The sequence below is a fragment of the Cervus elaphus genome, chromosome 19 (genome assembly GCF_910594005.1).
Source record: "Cervus elaphus chromosome 19, mCerEla1.1, whole genome shotgun sequence".
Classification (NCBI taxonomy): Eukaryota; Metazoa; Chordata; class Mammalia; order Artiodactyla; family Cervidae; genus Cervus; species Cervus elaphus.
In genome coordinates, this window is record NC_057833.1 from 68,908,899 (window position 1) to 68,919,773 (window position 10,875).

Consider the following 10,875-nt stretch of genomic DNA (forward strand, 5'->3'; position numbering starts at 1 on the left):
CAAGAATACTGGAGTGGGTTGCCATTTCCTTTTCCAGGGGATCTTCCTGACCCAGGGATCAAACCTGTGTCTCTTACATCTCCTGCACTGGCAAGCTAGTTCTTTACTGCTAGCACCACTTGGGAAGCAGGGTCTGTAGCAAAGAGGTATCCCCTGGGTGGTGTTGGGAGGGGTTGGTCACTGTTGGCCGAGGGGCTGGGTGCAGGTGGTGAAGTCTGCAAGCATCATGGGGCCCAGCAGGGTCTGGGGGTGACTCAGCAGTACTCTTACTGCGGGGGGAGAGCAGGCAGCAGGCTTTGCCCAGGCGGCAGCCAAGCTTCTCTTGGCCCATCCTGCTTCCCCTGCTTGGCCTGCTGGCCCCTCTGATTGCTGACCAGACTCCTTTTGAGGACCCCGGGTGGAAACTCCACACAAGGACCGTTGACCCGAGACTTCTGCAGCAGGCCGGAGGCTAAGACGATGCCTTCCAACACAAGGGATGCGGCTTCAATCTCTGGTCAGAGAACTAAGGTCCTACATGCTGTCAGGAGAGGCCCCACGTTTTTATAAAGGGGAGGGCATAGACCTGGGTGAGGGAGGGGAGTTACCCGCGGGGACTCAGACAGCCTGGGGGTCTGGTTTAGGCGGGCTAAAGCTGGCAGCCATTGGCCCTCTGCAAGTGAGTGGTACCTAAGTGACATGTACCCTAGACACAGGGGCCTCGGGGGAGCCCAGCAGGAATGCAGGCCAGAAGCAGAGACAGAACCTGAAAGGCTGGGGGGCAGCGGGAAGACTGGGGCAGTGGAGTCCAGTCTGGTTGGGCTTCCAGAGGTTGGCCCCTGCTGCTCAGGGGCAGGTGATTTCAAGAGAGAGCAGGCTCAGATATAAACCCACAGTGCCGATAAGGCAACAGAACTCTTTAAGGACTGGGAGGACTGTTGTGGGCAAAACATACAGGACAGAGAGAAATGGACTGAGAGGAGGGGGCTGGACCCAGGGGCCTCAGGACAGGAGGAAGAGGTGATGGCAAGGTCAGGCAGGAAGCATGCTTTCTCCCGGGGTAGTGGGAGGAGCCAGAGCAAGACCACCAGGCAGCTGCAGGATGCAAGTGCAGGGGGCGGAGGGAGAAGGGGGCAAGCGGAGGCAGGAGGGTGCAGACGGGGAAGGCACCGGATGCTCTCTGAGGATGGATCTGGCCCTGGCTACCGTTTCAATGTCACTGAGCACCGAAGAATTGATGCTTTTGAACTGTGGTGTTGGAGAAGACTCTTTTTTTTTTGGAGAAGACTCTTGAGAGTCCCTTGGACTGCAAGGAGATCCAACCAGGTCACCCTGAAGGAAATCAGTCCTGAATAGTCATTGGAAGTACTGATGCTGAAGCTGAAACTCCAATCCTTTGGCCACATGATATGAAGAACTGACTCATTGGAAAAGACTCTGATGCTGGGAAAGATTGAAGGCAGGAGGAGAAGGGGACGACAGAGGATGAGATGGTTAGATGGCATCACCGACTCAATGGACATGAGTTTGAGTAAGCTTCAGGAGTTGGTGATGGACAGGGAGGCTTGGCGAGCTGCGATCCATGGGGTCACAAAGAGGCGGACACCACTGAGCGACTGAATTGAACTGAACCATTTGAGCAGAGCTGTCAGGTCCAACATCCCCTCAGAGCATGTGGAAACCTTGGGCCTTGGGAGACATCCTCAAAACTCACTACAGCAAACGGCCCCAGGAAAGGCAGAAGTTTAGAACATGGTAGAATTTTAGAACATGGCCACAGTTGATCAAAACAAGAAGGGACTTCCCTGGCAGCCCAGTGGTTAAGGCTGCACTTCCACTGCAGTAGCTGTGGGTTCCATCCCCGGTCAGGGATCCTGCATGCCTCCGGGCAACCAAAAAAAGGAGGAAAAAAAAAGGAAAACACGAGAAATGTGACTGAATTCAGAAAGCCCATCTGAGCTTGGGGAACACAACCTCTGGCAAATGAGAAAGTAAAAAATTGTGGCAATTTTTTAATAAATTTATTTGTTTATTATTTTTGGCTGCATGGGGTCTTTGTTGCTTTGCAAGGACTTTCTCTAGTTGCTACGAGTGGGAGCAACTCTTCACTGGGGTGCACGGCTTCTCACTTCTAAGTTCGGTGGCGTCTCTTGTTGCAGAGCAGAGGCTCTAGGAGCTCAGGCTTCAGTAGTTATGGTGTGTGGGCTTTGTTGCTACACAGAATGTGGGATCTTCCTGGACCAGGGATTGAACCTCTGACTCCTCAACTGGCAGGTGGGTCCTTATCCACTGCACTACCAGGGAAGTCCTGTGGCAATTTTTAAAGCAAAAAAAGCAAAGGCAAGCAGAAAGTTAAGCACATGTGATAACTTCTCTTAACAATGAATGCTAGAGCTACAGCTGTTCTCTTGGGGACAAGAAAAAGGTCTGGTGGAAAAGAAAAAATGTAGTCACCACTTACCATCTGAATGCAAAGACATAACGGACACTCTTCAGGAAGCCGCTCCTCTGTGTTCTAACAAAGTACCTCTCAGACTCAGAAAGCTGAAACAACAACAGAAGGAATCCAAATAAAAAGAGAGGCTGAAAGAAAACAAAACTGAGACATCTCTACCACCCAGTGTGAAAAAAAAAAACCTCAAGGTGCAGGAATTCTGGTGAATCCCTCAACTTCCCGAGGGCAGGTGGCAAGCCAGAGGATCCCTTGTGTTCATAGAAAGTTTTCTCCCAGCCCAGGTGGACACCCAGTCCAAAGACCAGGAGGTGAAACTGATGTGGATGCTCCCTGGGAAGTTCCGTTCCCTGCGGGCAGAACCTCTGGATTTCTAAGACTCACGTGGGCTGTGGAGACAGCATTGTGTGGTGAACCAGGGTTCCCGGGCTTGACTTCAACTGTCAAGGTGGGGGGTCAGGGGCGAGCTATCACATGGGCCAGTTTATGAGCCCACAGCTACCCCAGAAGTGGTCATGGGCAAGAGCCTAGAACCCTCCTGGAAGACAGCCACGGAGCTCCAGAAAAATAGCAAAGTGCCCCCTAAGAAATGGAAGACTCAGCCCGCCTTCTTGTGGTAATAATTACTTGGAGGGGACTTCCTTGGCGGCCCAGTGGTTAAGATTCTGTGCTTTCAATGTAAGTGAAGAAGGAAATAGCAAATCACTCCAGTATTCTCTCCTAGAGAATCCCATGGACAGAGGAGCCAGGCCAGCTACAGTCCATGGGATCACAAGAGTAGGACACGACTTAGCAACTAAACCACCACTTCCAATGTAGGGGGTGTGCGTTCAATCCCAGGTCAGGGAACTAAGATCCCACATGCCTCACAGTGCAGCCAAAATAATAATAATTGTTGTTGATGATGTTCAGTCACTCAGTCGTGTCCGACTCTTTGTGACCCCATGGACTGCAGCACGCCAAGCCTCCCTGTCCATCACCAACTCTCGGAGCTTGCTCGAACTCATGTCCATTGAGTCGGTGATGCATCCATCCAACCATCTCATCCTCTGTCATCCCCTTCTCCTCCTGCCTTCGATCTTTCCCAGCATCAGGGTCTTTTCCAATGAGTCAGCTCTTCGCTTCAGGTGGTGAAAGAGGAGAGTGGAAAAAGTTGGCTTAAAACTCAACATTCAAAAAACTAAGATCATGGCATCCGGTCCCATCACTTCATGGCAAATGGATGGGGAAAAAAATGAAAATAATAGTAATTGCCTTGAACTTTTTAAAACCTCTCAAAATAAATTGGTTTTCAGGCTTCAGGAGGAAACTGAACAAACACTGCTTTCTTGCAGATCAAAGCTATAGCAAGATGGAAACTTTGCTCCTCTAGATCCCACCTGGAAGCTTGCAGGAATGCCAGGAAGTTCAGGGTGGCCTCATTTCCCGAGGGTTGAAACCCACAGGAGACGCATGCTCAGAAGTTATGTTTGTGTGAGATCACAGTTCAGTAACTTTGTGACTGATATTCAATTGTCCCGCCTATGAGACTGTTTGCTCAGGTCAAGTCTGAAGAAGAATGAATGTGTGTTTATATTTAGGAAATTTCTGCATTTAGGAATGTTTACTCTGAAATCACTTCAAGTGGCTTTCTAGATTTTAACAAATCCAGTGATTTATACTCAGGCTAACCATACACATACCCTATGACCCAGAGACCATTCCCAAATATCTACTCATCAGAGAGGTACACACTTGTAAGCAAAAGGCATATGCAAAAATGCTCATAGCTGCTTTGTTCACATTAGCTCCCAAACTGGAAACAATCCAGAAGTCCATCAACAATAGAAGGGATAAATAAGTCGTGATATGTTCCTGCAATAGAAGAGAAGAGTTGGTGATTCATGTGGAGTAAAAGAAACTAGAGGCAAATGAGCATATAGTGTGATTCCATTTATATAAATTTCAAAATTGGGCAAAAAGGGGGACTTCCCAGGTGACCCAGAGGTTAAGTCTCCATGCTCCCAATGCAGAGGGCACAAGTTTGATGCCTGGTTGGGGAACTAAGATCCCACATGCCACACGGCCATAAAAAAGTTGCTAGGGGGGCCGCAAAATGAGTCTATGGTATTTGAAATTCAAATAGTGATTATTTTTGAGGAAGAGAGTGAATGTGGTAGCTGGGAAGGATCATAACAGGGGGCTTCTGGGGTGGTGAAAATCTTCTATTTCTTAAATTGGCTGGAGTTTCAAAAGGTGTGTTTTTGAAAATTCCTCACACGCTTATAATTTGCTCACTTCTCTGTATCTGTTGTACGTTGATAAGAAATGTACTTCCAAGGAAACATTTTAAAATATCTTTTAATGATCCACTTGGTAGCTGTAACTATTGCTAGGAATCAGCAGCATCTTGTAGAAAACTAAGTAAAACTTCTGAATTTGCAGCTGTACTGTTCAAGGTACCTGGAGAGACCCCAAATTATGACAATTGGGGGCCATTATTCTTTTGTATTGTTGATAACTGAACTGAAGTCTTACACTTCACTTAAATCTGGGTATTGGGCAGAATATGCTGTTCAATAACATCATCTTGAGTTTAAATAATTTAAGAGACTCAGAAGTATCTAGCCTAATGATGACCTGGATCTCAGCAACTGGTCATCCTGTCATGTCTTACTTTGAAATTGAAGTCCTCATCCTGAAAGCACACCTGGGACCTCTTTACCTTTATGTGATGGATGGTTCAGAGGTCACTGCAAGTGTGCAAAAGACAGGAACCTTGATAAACCCAGGAGAGTCAAAAACTAAGAGTGCCAAAGAAGAAACCAAAGGGTTTCTCTACAGCTTTTATTCTTTACGTCACTTTTCAAAGTGTGAATTTTGTTATGCCAAAAAGAGATTGTATCATTCCTGTAGTGGTTCAGTGGCTAAAGAAGACAAAAATATGGCTATAATAGAAGTGCTTAAGCTTTTTAAAACAACTTTATTGGGGTGTAATTTAAATACCATAGAGTCACTCATTGGCACTAAACAATTCAATGATTTTAGTAAATTGATAGAAATGTTCAACAATCACCATCATCCAACTTCAGAACATTTCTATCACGGCTAAAAGTTTCCTTGTGCCCATTTACAGTTAATCTCTGTTCCCACTGCCAGCACTAAGCAACCAGTTCTGCTTTTTGTTACTATAAATGTGCATTTTCTTATATAAATGGAATCACACAGTGTAATCTGTTGTATCTTGTTGCTTTCACTTGGCATGACGTTTTCAAGATCCATTCATGTTTTAGCCTGTCTTAAAACTTCATTGCACTCCTTTTATGGCTTGATAATGTCCCATGACATGGGTGTCTCATATTTATTTATCCATTCACCAGTCGATATATCTATCAATTTGGATTGTTTCCAGTTTGGAGTTATTATGAATAAAGCTGCTATGAACATTCATGTAACAAGTCTTTGAGTGGACAAATTGTTTCATTTCTCCTGGACAGATTCCAAGGAATGGAACTGTAAGACTGTATGGTAAAGTTATGTTAAATTTTTAATGAAGGGCTTCCCTTGTGGCTCAGCTGGTAAAGAATTTGCTTGCAATGCAGGAGACCTGGGTTCGATCCCTGGGTTGGGAAGATCCCCTGGAGAAGGGAAAGGCTACCCACTCCAGTATTCTGGGCTGGAGAATTCCATGGACTGTATAGTCCACGGGGTCACAAACAGTCGGACAGGACTGAGCGACTTTCACTTTCACTTTTTAATGAAATTGCCAAACTGTTTCTCAAACTGTTAGCTAGTTTACATTCCCACCAGTGATGTATAAGGTTTCCGGTTTCATCACATCTCTGACAACACTTGTTATTATCTGTCTTTTGGAAATAGAAACCATTCTGTGGACATCATCAAAAAGTCTACAAATAATACATGCTGAGGAGGGTGGAGAAAAGGAAACCCTCCTACACTGTTGGTAGGAATGTAAATTGGTGTAGCAACTATGGAGAACAGTATGGAAATTCCTTAAAAAACAAAAAGTAGAGTTACCGTGTGATACAGCAATCCCACTCCTGGGCATATATCCAGAGAAAACTCTAATTTAAAACAATGCATTCATCCCAGTGTTCACAGTTGCTATTTACAATAGCCAACCTAATGTGGAAGCAACTTAAGTGTCCCTCTACAGATAAATGAAGATGTGGTGCATATATGCAGTGAAATATTAGTCATTAAAACGGATGACATTCTACCATTCGCAGCAACATGGATGGACCTAGAGATGAGCATACTGAGTGACGTGAATGAGACAGCGAGAGACACGTTTTATATGACATCACATATACATGGAATCTGAAAAACGACAGAAATGAATTTATTTAAAAAACAGAAACAGAGCCACAGACATAGAAAACAAACTTGTTTATCAAAGAGGAAGGGAAGAAGGGATAAATTAGGAGTGTGGGATTAACATATATTAACATAACACCTATATATAAAATAGATAACCAGTAAGGACTTACTGTACAGCACAAGGAATTATATTCCTTATCTTGTAATAATGTATAATGGAAAACAATCTGAAAAGAATATATATATAAATATAAAACTGAATCACCTTGCTGTACCCCTGAAACTAGCACAATATTGTAAATCAAATATGGTTCAATTTCTAAAAAAAAATTGTGATAGGTTTTTAGCACAATTTTATTAGAATTTTATCACAATTTAATTTATTAGAACTAAAAATTCTAATGACAGTATCTCATTGTGTTTTTAATTTGCATTTCTGTAAGGAATAATGACATGGAGCCCCTTTTTGAAATATCTAAAACTATAAAATAAAATCGGCTTCTAAGGGTTACCATTTAGGGACATAATGAAATATTAAGATAATACTGTATTTTAGACTTGCCCAGCAACCTCAAAGGCAATTTTTATAAGCATCCATCATTTTCATGATCATCATAAAAAATCACCTACTCATGCATTTGTTTTTCACCAATAATTCTACAAAAGTGAGTCAGTGACTCATGCCCTGCAGGAAAGTAGAAAATTCTCCCTCTGATATTTCTTTCTTTTTAGTATTTATTTTTAATTGATTGATGATTGCTTTATAATACTGGTTTGATTTCTCATTCCCAGGAGCTCAGCTGGCCCCCCTAGAGGCCTGGGGTCTTCTGCTGTAGGAGCTATTGCAGTATCTTGATGAGTTTTTGATGTATTTGTGGGGAGGCTGGCGATCACCCCGTCTTCCTCCTCTGCCATCTTCTTCTACCTCCTCCCTCTGATATTTCTGTATAGTGCACTTTTTCTTATATTCAGAGATATCATCTTCCTGCCAGCAAAAAAAAAAAAGGTGATTAAAGTAAACTGCTTGAACAAATACCTCTGAGTTCAGTTGCTCGTTCAAGGGTCCAAGATAAAATGATGGAAACATCTTAGTAGAGTCTGTATAATTCACACAGCAAGGTGTGTGCTACAGAAACAGGTAAGAGTAGGGACCTGTGGCCTGCGGTTCGTGTAATTAATTCCAAATCAGGGAAGCTGCCCAGAGACCAAGGCAGGGAGTGGGGGAAGGGGCCCGACTCACTGCTGGAAAAGGAGCATTCTTTGGGTTGTGGGTTCTGTTCTCGGATTTGACTCTTTCTGTAGTTGGATTTTCTCTGTATGTAAAGGGATGAAATGAGTTCAAGAGCTTTGTTGAAAGCTTAATAAGTTTCTGAAAACATCTTGGAATCTGCAGAAAACAGCTCTTAAATTTCCTTCTCTTTCAATTTGTTGAAGGAATTGATCTTCAATTCCCAGGTCTCCCTGGAGTCCCAGGTCTCCCCTCACATTTCCATTGCATGTCCCATTCTCTAACGAAATAAACTCCTAAATCACACTACAGAATTCCAACTCAGGAAAAACGAAGATCCCACTGACTATGGTCACTTGCTGGCCCCAACAGCGCCTCTGAGTTCCAGCCAATCTTTAAAGATCTCAAAGAAAAAATATAAAATAAAAATAAAGATCTCAAAGAAAAAAAAAAGAAAGCCTTGTTGTCATCTCATTCTTTTTCTTTAGAACTCCTTGGTCCCTGCTTCCTTTTCCCCAGTTCTTAAACTATTTTCTGGCTGGAGGAGACCAGACACACACAGGGTGGACTCATAAATAAATAAGTGTGCTCTTGCTTTCATTTCTAGACACACAGTGGAAATGGGCCCATCCCTCTACCAATTGCCATATACACGCATGGCCAAAACAGCGTTAGTCCTAATAGCTCCAAACTGGAAACTGAGCCAGTCCTCGTCAGCAGGAGAAGGGATGAAGACATAGTGGTTTACTCACACAGTGGGGGTCTTATTCAGCACGGAGAAGTAGCCATCTACAACTGCAACACTCTGGAAGAGGTCACAATGCAAGGCTAAGGTGAGAAGCCAGATGAAACAGAACCCATGTGCGAGTCCACTGATTGCATGTTCAGAACCGGGCAAGTGGACCCCATCAGTGCTGGAGGCGGTGGGGACCAGGAGCAATTACAAGGGCTGTCCTGGGGCTCTGTTACCTTTTACTGGGATGCTGTTTTCATGAGCATATTAACTTTGCAAAAATGTATCAAGTTTGTGTTATTAGGAGTTCTTCAATTCAGTTCAGTCACTCAGTCGTGTCCGACTCTTTGCCACCCCATGAACCGCAGCACCCCAGGCCTCCCTGTCCATCACCAACTCCCGGAGTCGGTGATGCCATCCAACCATCTCATCCTCTGTCATCCCCTTCTCCTCCTGCCCTCAATCTTTCCCAACATCAGGGTCTTTTCAAATCAGTCAGCTCTTCGCATCAAGTGGCCAAAATATTGGAGTTTCAGCTTCAACATCAGTCCTTCCAATGAATATTCAGGACTGATCTCCTTTAGGATGGACTGGTTGGATCTCCTTGCAGTCCGAGGGATTCTCAAGAGTCTTGTCCAACACCACAGTTCAAAAGCATCAACTCTTCAGCACTCAGCTTTCTTTATAGTCCAACTCTCACATCCATACATGACTACTGGAAAAACCATAGCCTTGACCAGATGGACCTTTGTTGACAAAGTAATGTCTCTGCTTTTTAATATGCTGTCTAGGTTGGTCATAACTTTCCTTCCTAGGTGTATTATTTTCGATAGAAAGTTTACCTTGGGAAAAAAAAAAAGAAAGTTTACATTGGGACTTCCCTGGTGATTTCAACTTCATGTTTGTACCGCAGGGGGTTCAGGTTTGATCCCTGGTCTAGGAACTAAGATCCTGCATGCCCACTTGGCAAAAAAAAAATAATAATTACATTAAAAAGTTAGCGTGATTTTTTTTTTTAATCAAGGGAAGGGAAAGGAATATCTTGGCATCCCAGTGGTTAGGATGCCATGCTTTCACCGAGGTGGCTGGGGATCTTGTTGGGGAACTAAGATCCCATGAGCCATGCAGCATAGCCCCCCCCCAAAAAAAAAGAGAGGGTAAGGAAGAAGGGATGCTTTTATTAATATAATACTTATAATAAAATTGCTATGAAATTTCCTCTAAAAAATTGTGCTCATCAAATAGACCTCTGGAATATAAAAAGAAATTATAATCTTTTATATAATTTCAGAAAGCAGTTTTATGCCTCTATTTAAAATCTTCCTAAAATAAAGTCTCCTATTTTTTTGCATGAAGCCCACCAGAATTTACTACCAAGTCCTGAAAAGTAAATCCCCTGGGCCTATGGGCTTTGATAGTACACATTTTAGTTCTTCATAGCTTTCCATGATAACAGATATTTGCTTCTCCCTGCATGAATATAGTTCCACTGAAAATGCACAATGAGTCACGTGATGTGAGTCAGGTACTGAAAAGGGGAAGGGGCAGTTGACATGAGGGGAGCTGGCCAACTGCAGAAATTTGCAAAAAAGGTTTTGCTTATTTCCTTATTCAGAATGCTTTTTCCCTGAGCCAAGGTAGCTGGATTAAAGTCCAGTAGAGTATAACCAAGGTGAGGGGTTTGTACATGGACACATACAGCCCAGGGGAGGATGCCAAGGGATCTGTGGGAAATAATGCAACAACAAAATGTCCGTCAACTGATGACCAGGTCAATAAAATGTGGTCTATCCATACAATGAAATATTATTCAGCCAACTACTGACACACGCTACAACAGGATGACTCTTGTAAACGTTATGCTAAGGGAAAGAAGCCAGCCACAAAAGGTCATATGTGTGTGGTTCCATTTTCATCAAATATTTAGAAAAAAAAATCCAGAGAGTGCTTGCCTCAGAAGCACATATAGTAAAACCAGAATGATACAGAGAAGATTAGCACGGTCCCTGGGCAAGGAGGACATGCAGACCTGTGAAGCATTCCACATTCTAAAGAGGATGTGGTGCATATGTGCAATGGAATATTACTCGGCCATGAAAAAGAATAAGATGATGCTATTTGCAGTAGCAAGGATGGACCTGGAGATTGTCGTGCTGAGTTAAG

General features: G+C 43.6%; 1 non-coding gene across 1 annotated transcript; it reads left to right on the forward strand.

Annotated features, from left to right (window-relative positions):
* Positions 1 to 10,656: 10,656 nt before the first annotated feature.
* LOC122676221 lies at positions 10,657 to 10,763 on the forward strand. Its single transcript, XR_006335503.1, has one exon. It is a non-coding gene; the product is annotated as a U6 spliceosomal RNA (small nuclear RNA).
* The last annotated feature ends 112 nt before the right edge of the window (positions 10,764 to 10,875 follow it).